Genomic DNA, 10885 nt, shown 5'->3' with positions numbered 1-10885 from the left:
ATGCTTACCCTGAAGTATATCTTGTCCTTGGCCTTGGATGACTTGGCCAAGAAAGCAGCCAGTCCCCTTTGCCCACTGCCCTTGTTCTGGCCAGAATCTGTCTACTGTTTTTACAGGACCTCAGGCTGTCTGGAGGGGCTGTAAGAACTCTGAATGGGGGGAGTAGTCTGGTATCTGCCCCTGCCTCCTAAGAACAAGACTGCAGAGCAGATAAGCTCTGTCCCCCTTCTAGCACAACACACACTGAGCCCATGGGTCTGGCTTTCCTCTGGTCTCTAGACAGTCAGTTGTTGGGGAAGAACAGAGCAGCTGTCCCAGAGGATGCCACAGGCCATGAACACACAGCCACTTAGCCACCTGGTATTGTCCTCAGCGTACTGAAGGCTATTTTGGTCTCATGAAAATAACACTTCTGTACATTTTAATGCAGGTTTGCGTTTTCACATGCATTGCCCTGTTTTATTTCTAATCCAGAGAAAGGAAGTTAGTCACTCAAGGATGCACAGTGAATGGTCAAGAACTAATCTTTCAGCTCCGTGTCTGGTGCACTTTCCACCACACCACACACCTCTTTGGAAGGGGATGCCTCCATTGAAATTTGAATAAAAAGACTTCCAGAATATCATGCTGCTATTGAAATAGAGTATGTATTGTCATGGAGAGATGCCCATTGTTTGGTGAAAATAGTAGCTTACAGAATGTGTATAATATAATTGCACTTAACATATATGTGTTTAAGGAGTCTAAGAGAATATTCAACAAATGACTAATGATGGTTATTTCTGTGGCGCCTGAGTGGCTCTGTCGGTTGAGCATCCAACTGACTCTTGATTTCAGCTCAGGTCATGATCTCAGAGTCATGAGATCAAGTGCCACATTGGGCTCCCTGATGAGCACAGAGCCTACCTGAGATTACTTTTCCCTCAGCTCCTCCCTCTACTCTCTTTTAGTGTAAGTAGATAAATAAAGAAATCTAAAAAAAAAAAAAAAAAGAAAAGAAAAAAGATGATGATGATTCCTGAAAACATGAGATAATGGGAAAAGTTTTACTCTGATTAGTTTATACATCTGTGTTGCTTGCTTCCCCCCCTTTTTTTTAAAACAGGGAGCAGAATTGTTTTCTAATTAAAAAATGATGAAGATATATTTCTAGAGAGAACACTAAATGTTCACATCTTAATTGCCCAGGAGGGCCTGAAAAAAATGAGGTTAACTTTCGTAGTGGTTTGGTAAGTTTTGGCATATCATCATACTTAGTGAAGTCCCAGCGACATCCGATGAAGGCTGGAGAGAAGGCAGAGGTCCCGGGAGGGCTGGAGGTGGGCAGGTTTCCTACGATGGAGGTGGATGTGAATGGGGAGGGGCAGAGCTGGACCCCACACAGAGAAGCCCTCTCCAACAGAGTAGAAAGTGCCCAGCGAATCGTCATGTCCACAAAAGGCGCCTGGCATGGCTGGGTGCATCCTTCTCTTCCAGCTCCTTCTCTTTGGGAAGAAAGAGGGAGAGGCATGGATGGCATTAGGCAGGGGAAGAGGGGATGGAGATGGTCCAGGAATGGGAGGAGGAAAGTGATGGTTCTAGGCTCTAGCACCTCACACATCCATCATACCTCTCAACCGAGCACTTTGACTTCTAACCACTTGTCTTACGTAAATACTCAGAAAAGTGTATGAACTTGTACGCACTCAAGGATATCAAAGTGTGAAGCAATACTTGCATCACATCTTGTGTTCTAGGAACATTCCCTTTATTGATTCATTTAATCCTGGCAATAATCTTGGGAGGTAGGTGCTATTACTATTCTTCCCACTTTTGAGATGAGGAAATGGAAGCACAGAGAGGTTAAATCACTTGCCCAGCATCACAGCTATTAAGTGCCAGAGCTAGAGTTTGAACCAAAGCAGCCAGGGTTCAGAGGCTGCGCTCATAATCCCAGGGTTGTATAGCCTCTCACTGCTGGCACTTTTTTTGGTTTTAAAAAAAAAGTTCTGGAAATCAACTAAGTGTCTACTAATAGTAAATTGTTTCAGTTACAGTTCATTCATACAAGGGAATATTATGTGACTGTGGAAAGGAATGAGGTCAATCCATAGGTGGTGATGTGAAAAGAGCTCCAAGATGCACGACTAAGTGGAAGGAGGTGAGCAGAGGTGTGTGTGTATAACGGGGACCCCTTCATACCCATCAGAATGGCTACTGTCACAAACAGGAGGTGGAGCAATTGGAGCGCTGCGTTAGTGGGGATGTAAAAGTGTGCAGCTGCTATTGGAAAGAGCATGGCAGTTCCTCAAAAAATTAAAAATAGAATTCCCGGATGATCCAGCCATCCCATATATGCTGCCGAGAACTAAAAGCAGGATCTCAAAGGAATACTTGCATCTCTCCACTCATAGCAGCGTTAGGCACGTAGGTCACACAGTCAGACGGTGGAAGCAGCCCGAGTGTCCATAGACAGACAGACGGCCAACGAAAGGAGGTATATACACACAACGGAGTACTATGTAGTCTTTTAAAAAGAGGGCATTTTTATACATGCTACAGCATGGATGAGTGTGGAGGACATGATGCTAAGTGAAATAAGCCAGTCACAAAAACAGACAAATACTGTATGATTCCATTTATATTCCGTACCCAGAGCAGGACAGTTCCCAGAGACAAGGAAGTAGAATGGTGGTTGCCAAGGGCTGGGAGGGGAGAGAAACATGGGGGGTTGTTTACAGAACATCAAGTTTCAGTTTTGCAAGACCAAAGAGCTCTGGAGATGGGTTGCACAAGCCCGTGACCACAGCCGACACTGCTGGACTGGACACGTAGGAGTGGTTAAGATGCGGGGCACTGGGGTAGCTCTGTCGGTTAAGCATCTGCCTTTGGCTCATGTCACGATCCTGGGGTCCTGGGATCAAGTCCTGCATTGGGCTCCTTGCTCAGCGGGGAGCCTGCTTCTCCCTCTGCCGGCTGCTCCTTCTGGTTGTCCCTGCTCTCTCTCTTTCTCTCTCTCACTCTGACAAATAATTTAAAAAAGAAGTGGTTAAGATGGCAAATTTTATGTTGAATGTGCCACAATTAATAAACAAACTAGGGATTTTTGTTTGGGAGAGAAACAAAACTGCTATTCCCTAAGTGCTTAATTGTACCCCCTGGGGCTCTCTCACTTTATCTCACCCACACTTTAGAAAATACAATAGAAAGATCCAGAATCTGAGGGTGCAACCGCTCCTATTTGTAGATAACTTTACAGCTTACTGCACTTTCCTCAATTGGAATCCTGTGAGAAGGGCAGTGTGGGTTTTCTGTCCATTTAGTTCTATGGATGGGGAAACTGAGGAAGGACTTGTCCCATATCCCTCGTTCTCTGGCTTGGAATTCACAAGGGTGGGCCTTGAAAAACCCTGGGAAGTGTGACAGATGGGCAGAGAAGGGCAGGAGGCCCTGAAGGGTATGGAAAGTTCTATAGCCCCAAGCACTAGGGGGTGGAAGTTGGGCTTTATAGAGGGTAGTAGTAGTTCAGGGTAGTAGCTCTTATCCCTTGAATTGCACAGACCACTGAAATTCTCTCCTGCCCAAGAAACCCTTGGACCTTGACTTACTGAGATGTCGATGTTTATATTTGCCAACTAACATTAAAAATGAAAACCAGAAAAAATATTAAACATGAAAAAACATTAAACATGAAAAAAAATTAAACATGAAAAAGCCAACTGTCATCCTCTGCCACCATTTTAATACCAAAAGATTAGTTATTTAAACAGAATGAACTTAGTTTTCTGAAAAAAATCACCGTATTTTCCTATCTTTTCACATTTCATGCAGCCTGGAGAAAAGAATGGCCTCCACCAGCCTTTGAGGACTCCTGATCAATACCAGTTGTGAAGTCATTCACAGTATTTGTGATCGATAATGATTAAGGCAACAACATGTGTGAATGAATTTTAAATAATTTTGAGCAGATTCGAGGTTATCAAATGTGCTAGGCAAACCAACACCACCACCCCACACCAAGATGTCCGGATCCTAATTCCCAGAACCTTAGAGCATATTATGTTACATGTTGTGGGTGAACTAAGGTTGCAAGTGGAATTAAGGTTATTGATCACCTGATCTTAAAGAGGCTACCCTCATTATTGGGGTGTGTCCAATATAGTAAGAAGGAGCCTTAAATGACGAAGGGGGAGGTAGAAGAGCTAGAATCCAAGTGATTGCATTATGGGAGAGACTCAGCTGACTATTGCTGGCTTTTAGGATAGAAGCAGACACATGACAAGGAATGGGGCAGCCTTTAAAAGGCAAGGGGATAAAAAAAAAAAAAAGGCAAGGGGATAGAGCTCTGTGATAGAGCATCCAGAAGGAACACAGCCCTGCCAACACCCCCCCCCTTTTTTTTATCCATTGAGACCCTTTTCAGACTTCCTCCAGCAAGAACTGTAAGATAATAAATTTGTTTTGTTTTAAGACACTTCATTCATGGTAGATCGTTACAGCAGTCACACAGAAAACGAATACAGATTTCATGCAATCTAGAGAAAAGTACACACATGCATTAAAGGACTTCTGATCGATATCAGTTATAAATCTGTTCTCAATTTCTTACCGATAATGACTAAAGCAATAGGTGTGAATGAGTTTTTTAAACCATTTTGAGCCATTTCAAGTTTACACCTACAGAAATGCTACTTTGTTTTTTTTTAACTGATACAGTAATCTTTATTTTCATTAACTTTTTTATTTTAATTCCAGTATAGTTAACATACAGTGTTATATTAATTTCAGTGTATAGGGATTCCAGATAGAGAGTAGAAATCTACCTTTCTTTCTTTTTTATTTCCTTCCTTCCTTCCTTCCTTTCTTTTTAGAGAGAAGGGGGAAGGTCAGGGTGGAGAAGGGCAGAGGAGAGGGAAGGAGAGAATTTTAAGCAGCCTCCACACCCAGCACAGGTCCAGGGGTGGAGGCTGAGTCTCATGACCTTGAGATCATGACCTGAGCCAAAATCAAGAGTCAGATGCTTAATTGACTGAGCCACCCTGGCACCCCGAAATGTTACTTTCTAAGCTGCTTCCCTGGGTGGGAGGGAAAGAGGGTAGGGTTATAGGTGGGGCTGAAGTCATGCATTAGTCACAGCTGCCTTGCTTTTCTTTTTAATTGAGCACTCACTTTGTGCTGAGTACTGTCCCCAGTGTTTTATGTGCACAATCACATTTACCCAGCCACCCTTACAAGCCTGTGAGGTAAGTATTATTAATATTGCTGGCTAGCAGACTCAAGAGGTTAAATTGCTTGTTCAAGGTCAGGCAGTGGGTATGTGATGGAGCCAGGCTTTGGACTTGTCATTTCTATGACGCTGATTGTACTCATGGCTGTGTGTTGGGCATCCTCATGCTAGCGGTCAGGTGCATTGTCACGCCTGCAGAAGGCTGAGAACTCTGGCTAACACGATAGCTCGTACGCTACACGGCGGTCCTCCCTGGGCCACGGGACACAGCTTCTGTCATCACACGGGGCAGCCTTCTGCTGCTTCTCCCAATTTAGAAAAACAAGACAAAATTAATAATCATTTCAATGGAAAGACATTTGTCGATTTAACTTTCTCTCTGGTACTTTTTTTTTTTTTTTTTTAAAAAACGTTTGTTACTTGGCTACTGCTGTTGGAGTGTCTACAATGTGCCAACACTAGAGGGGATAAAATAGAGTACTTTTTGTCATTCAGTCCTGACACCAGTATCAGTCCCTTTTACAGATGAGGAAACTGAGGCACAGAGAGGTGAAGTAACTCGTTCAAAGCCAAAGAGCTGACAAATGGATTGGATTATCAGGATTATCTATGACTTCATAGTCAGATGGCCCAAATTGTGTATTTAATCCTCTCACTTTAAAACACTGAGGCTTCCTGGTTTTTCTGCAAAAATCCTCATGACTCCCAGGTGCTTGAGCGCGGACAGGAAGATTTGGTCACCTGCTGTCCCCCACTAGCAGACTGTCGACAAGACTTGAGCCAACATCTCTCTCCTCTCTATCCCCTGGCTGTTATTAACTTGACGCTTCTGAGGTTTAAAGCAAATCAGGGACTGGCTAAGAAAACATTCTAAAGCAGGTGAGTCATGGCTAAGTCTCGCCCACATGAGGAAGCCAAGTGCAAAGTCTGAGGGGATTCAAAGGAATTTCCCTGTCTCTCCCGCCTTCCTCCCCTGGAAACCTGACCGTGCTCCTGAGATGCGTGCGTGGGTCTTGGCAAAGTCATGGCTATTCCAGCACGCTAATGGGATGGATTCTGGGAGCGATAAAGGCTGCAGAATGGAGGCACTAAGAGAAACTTTTGTGTCTCCAAGACTCTGACCCCTTTGATGAGACAGATGTTTGAGCCGGGCCCTCCTTTAGAGGGAAAATTAAACCTCATTAAACAGCAGGACAACTTCCTCAGTGGCAATGGCCAGCCCACATGCTGGTCTTCTCTGGCAGCAGACGGGCTGGGAAAGAGGTGGTCTCCTGTCATCCAGCCCAGCGCCCCCACCCCCCGGAGACTCCAGAGCTGGTGTCTGTGACACGTGGTCACCTTGGAGGCTTTGATTTATGGTTGACTTTCGGAAAGGCCAGCCTCCGACCTTGGCAGCCTGTCGAGTCACCATCTTCCTCTTGGGTGGGAGGACCTTCCGTCAGGATCAAGGGGCATCCCAAGTCTGAACCCCAAACAGAGCTTCTGAGAGACCCTTCTTGTTCAAAAGAAGCAGGAAGGCTTTAAACAGAGGCTTTTCCTGAATCACCAGCATCTTAAGACCGTTCTGCAGACACGTGTGGGGAAATCCAGGACTTGAATTTTCCCCTGAGTTGAATCTCAGTGCAGCATCTGAAGAGAAGATCGTCCCCAAGCCCATCTGGCTTTTCTAGGTTTATTCCAAAGCATCGACTACCCAGCTGCCTTGCCAGGTTGCATTACAAAACAAAAGACATGGGAGTTCCTCAAGGACAACTTTCTCAAAATCTGCCAGGGAGTCAACGCACAAAGTTTAGGGTGTGGGTTTGGGTGGGGCCAATTATTTCAACAAAATTACGGATTTAGCATCATCTTCCTTGAACTGGAAACATCTACATGGAACATATCAGTGAACAAGAAGTTAGAAATGGGGGGGTGCCTGGGTGACTCAGTGGGTTAAAGCCTCTGACTTCGGCTCAAGTTGTGATCCCGGGGTCCTGGGATGGAGCCCTACATCCGGTTCTCTGCTCGGCAGGGAGCCTGCTTGCCTTCCTTTCTCTCTGCCTGCCTCTCTGCCTACTTGTGATCTCTGTCAAAAAATAAATAAAATCTTTTTTTTAAAGTTAGAAATGGGTCTAATGGGTGGGTATCAGAAGGAAGAAATACGTATGAGCTTTGTTTAACTGAATAATAATATTAGCTAATACAAATTATGGGCCCAGCACTTGGTAAGCATTTTACATGTATTGACTCTTTGATTCTTTCAAAGGAAACAGATACAGAGAGGTTAAATAACTTGTCCAAGATTGCACAGCTATTAGTGACAAAACTGAGGTTTGAACCCAGGCAGTCTGGCTCCAGACTTCGTATCCTAATCATATGATCTTGCCCTAAAGAACTACCTAATAGTGAGAGAAGGAGAGTGTGGCCCCTCCTAAGACAAAATCCTACTCCAACTTCAAATTGGCTGCATGTATATGAGACACATGAATGCACACATACACATACCTCACGAACTGAGACTTGCGTAGCTCTCACAAGCCCCCTGTTCCCATCTCCTGGGAGCCAAGAGACAGGTCTCACCTCCCCAACTTTTGGGCAGGCCCTGAGGCTGGGGAGACCTAACTTCAGCCAGAGGCCTCCCCTGGCCAGGAAGCGGCCGGGAGGTGGCGCTGTGTCACTTTCCTACTCTGGAGCTTCTGTTTTCTGAGGCCTGAGGGCTGGAGGTGGGAAGGCTGATGTGAGCAGAGCCTGTCGCCAATTTCTCTGATTTGAAATCTCACTCTCTTCTGTCACTTCCTTCAAATGAGCTTGGAGATGTTCACCAGATGACAGTCTTGAAAGCGAGCCAAAGCTGTTCTCTTAATCCCGTCTCAGGTTGGATTTGAAAAGGGTGTTTCCAAAGGAGATTTCATCTGTCAGAGTTCCGTTCAAGTTGACCTTTGGGTCCTGAAGGGGAGAGAGGAAGAACACACCAACCCTCAACCACCTTGGAAGTAGCTTTGAGAGGGTCATAAAGAAGGCTCTGGTGCTCACTGTGCCCCAGGCGCAAGTCCTGCTGACAAGCAAGGACCTACATGGACCGTCTACCTGCACGGCACTCTGAGGCCAGAGTTTCTTGTCTCCCCAGGCCTCCATGGACTTGCTTGACACTGGTCCAGGATGGCCCACCTGCCGCCATTTTCTTTCTGGGGAGTTGAGTAGTAGAGAGCCCAGGGCCCTGCTGACGTGTGTAGACCAGACGAGCCCCGGGTCAGAGGAAAGGTCACTCAGCATGGTGAAGCTTGGGGTAGGGAGGGGCCTCCAAACTGAGTTTCTAGCTCCTTATTTTTCAGATGAGGAAACTGGAGCCCCGAAAGAGGAAGTGAATCACAAATTTGAAAAGTGGAAAAGCTAGTGGAAAAACTGCAGCTGGTTCTCAGAATACCACCAGGATCGCTGTTTCCATAGGACAGAGTTTTCATCCTGAGGCATAGCTGGGGAGTGCGAACTTTGGACTCAGACAGACTCCAGTTTGAATCGCAGCTCTGTGAGGCTTTGTCTTTGTGACCCTGGGAAAGTCACTACACATTCCTGAGTTCCAGTTTCATTTGAAAAATGGGGGCAATAATAACACGCACATCGTGGGGTGTGATGCAGAGTAAGTGAGATAACATACACATGAAAAGAGTCCGCCACATGTGTCTTCATCCCTTTGGAGGTGGGGGTGTTATTTTAAATCTCAACCAGAGAAGCTGGTTTTGGATTGAGTGAGCACACATCCACCGTGACAATCAAACTGTGGTCCATATCTTGCCCTCAAACCCCGAAGCTACCTTCATCTTAACTTGTTAAAGAAGAGAATTGTCTTTTATGTCCTTTTAGATCTGGAAACCAAGCCAGACTTAGGCATAAGCAAGTATCCACAGAACGTGCTAGGGAATCTAGGAAGGTTCTCCATTCCTTAATGTCTTATCTTTCTAAAACTCATCCTTTGGCAGCCACATGTCCTAAATACTTTTAGTAAATACTAGAATTTGGGTGCGTATCTTGCCTTTGTATTAAATCAGATATCCCCATGAGTGACATGGGGATATCAGTGACATGGTATCAGTGGTGACATCAGTCACTAACACCTTAGTATGAATTTTTTTTTAATCCGATTGCCTTCTTGCTAATATCTGCACTAAGGAACTAAGCATGTTTATTTATTTATTTAAAAGATTTTATTTATTTATTTGACAGAGAGAGAGATCACAAGCAGGCAGAGAGGCAGAGAGGGGGGAAGCAGGCTCCCCGCTGAGCAGAGTCCAATGTGGGGCTCGATCCCAGGACCCTGCGACTATGACCTGAGCTGAAGGCAGAGGCTTAACCCACTGAGCCATCCAGGTGCCTCAGGAACTAAACATTTTTATGGGGCTTGGGGACGGACTGGAAAATAAGGGGGTGTAATTTTTCAGATGGCCCAAGAAGAAGCTTGAGCAGCAAGAGGTAGCATGAGGGGGCGCCTGGGTGGCTCAGTGGGTTAAAGCCTCTGCCTTCGACTCAGGTCATGATCCCAGGGTCCTGGGATCGAGCCCTATATCGGGCTCTCTCTTCTGCGGGGAGCCTGCTTCCTCCCCTCTCTCTCTCTGCCTGCCTCTCTCTGCCTGCCTCTCTGCCTACTTGTGGTCTCTGTCTGCCAAATAAATTAATAAATAAAGTCTTAAAAAAAAAAAAAAAGAGGTAGCATTAGAACAGTGGGGATGGAGAAGCACCATTAGGAAATGAACTTCATCTATCTAGAAGTTTAGTGCAGCAGGTATCTATGTAGGTAACGTGACTCAGAAGTACCAAAAGGCTCAAAGGCTCCCAAAACAGCATTTTAAAAAAAATTTTTTAATAAGATTTTATTTATTTATTTGACAGACATCACAAGTAGGCAGAGAGAGAGGAAGGGAAGCAGGCTCCCTGCTGAGCAGAGAGCCTGATGTGGGGCTTGATCCCAGGACCCTGGGATCATGACCTGAGCTGAAGGCAGAGGCTTTTACCCACCCAGGTGCCCCCCCAAAACAGCGTTTGTAAGTCCTTTGGAAATGCCCAGCACTTGAACCAACTTTGAGACTTTCTGAAGAAGCCATGAATGTAAACTTTTCTTGAACTCAGATAAGGCATATTCCTGGTACACTCTTTGCTCTGGTCTTCACAGAATGGACCCCTTCTCATTATTCAGTCTTAGCTCAAAGGTCCCCTCCTCAGAGAAGCCTATCCTGACCCCCAAGTCCAAGCCCACCCTTCCCACCCACCTCTACCTTTCACCCCATTCTCCTCTATTGTACCACTTCTCAAGAAACTCAAGCTCCATGAGAGCCAGGAGCTGGTCTCCCTCCACAGCTGTGTTCCAGCAAACTGTTATCTCTCCCAGTTGGCTGGTTTTTTCCTTCGCCTACAGTATGCTCAAATTTCCAAGCTCCAGCTATAATTCAAGTGGAAAATATGTCATTTCCCCTCAAGCCATTTCTTTTTCTTTCTTCCATTTCCAGACTCTTTCCAAGGGTCCCCTTCACTGGTGCCAACTCCTACCTCACCTCCCATTTCCACCTCAGCAGCTTACCATGGGGCTCTGCCTTCAGCCCTTGGCTGACAAGATTCTCAGGAGCAGGCTGTCCCCGCCAGCCACAAGGGTGACACACTACGGAACTCCAGGGTTGCCATCCCCACAGACAAGGGTGTGAATGGCTCCCT

This window comes from Neovison vison, chromosome 7, assembly GCF_020171115.1.
Source record: "Neovison vison isolate M4711 chromosome 7, ASM_NN_V1, whole genome shotgun sequence".
NCBI lineage: Eukaryota > Metazoa > Chordata > Mammalia > Carnivora > Mustelidae > Neogale > Neogale vison.
Note: the sequence above shows the minus strand (reverse complement) of the source record.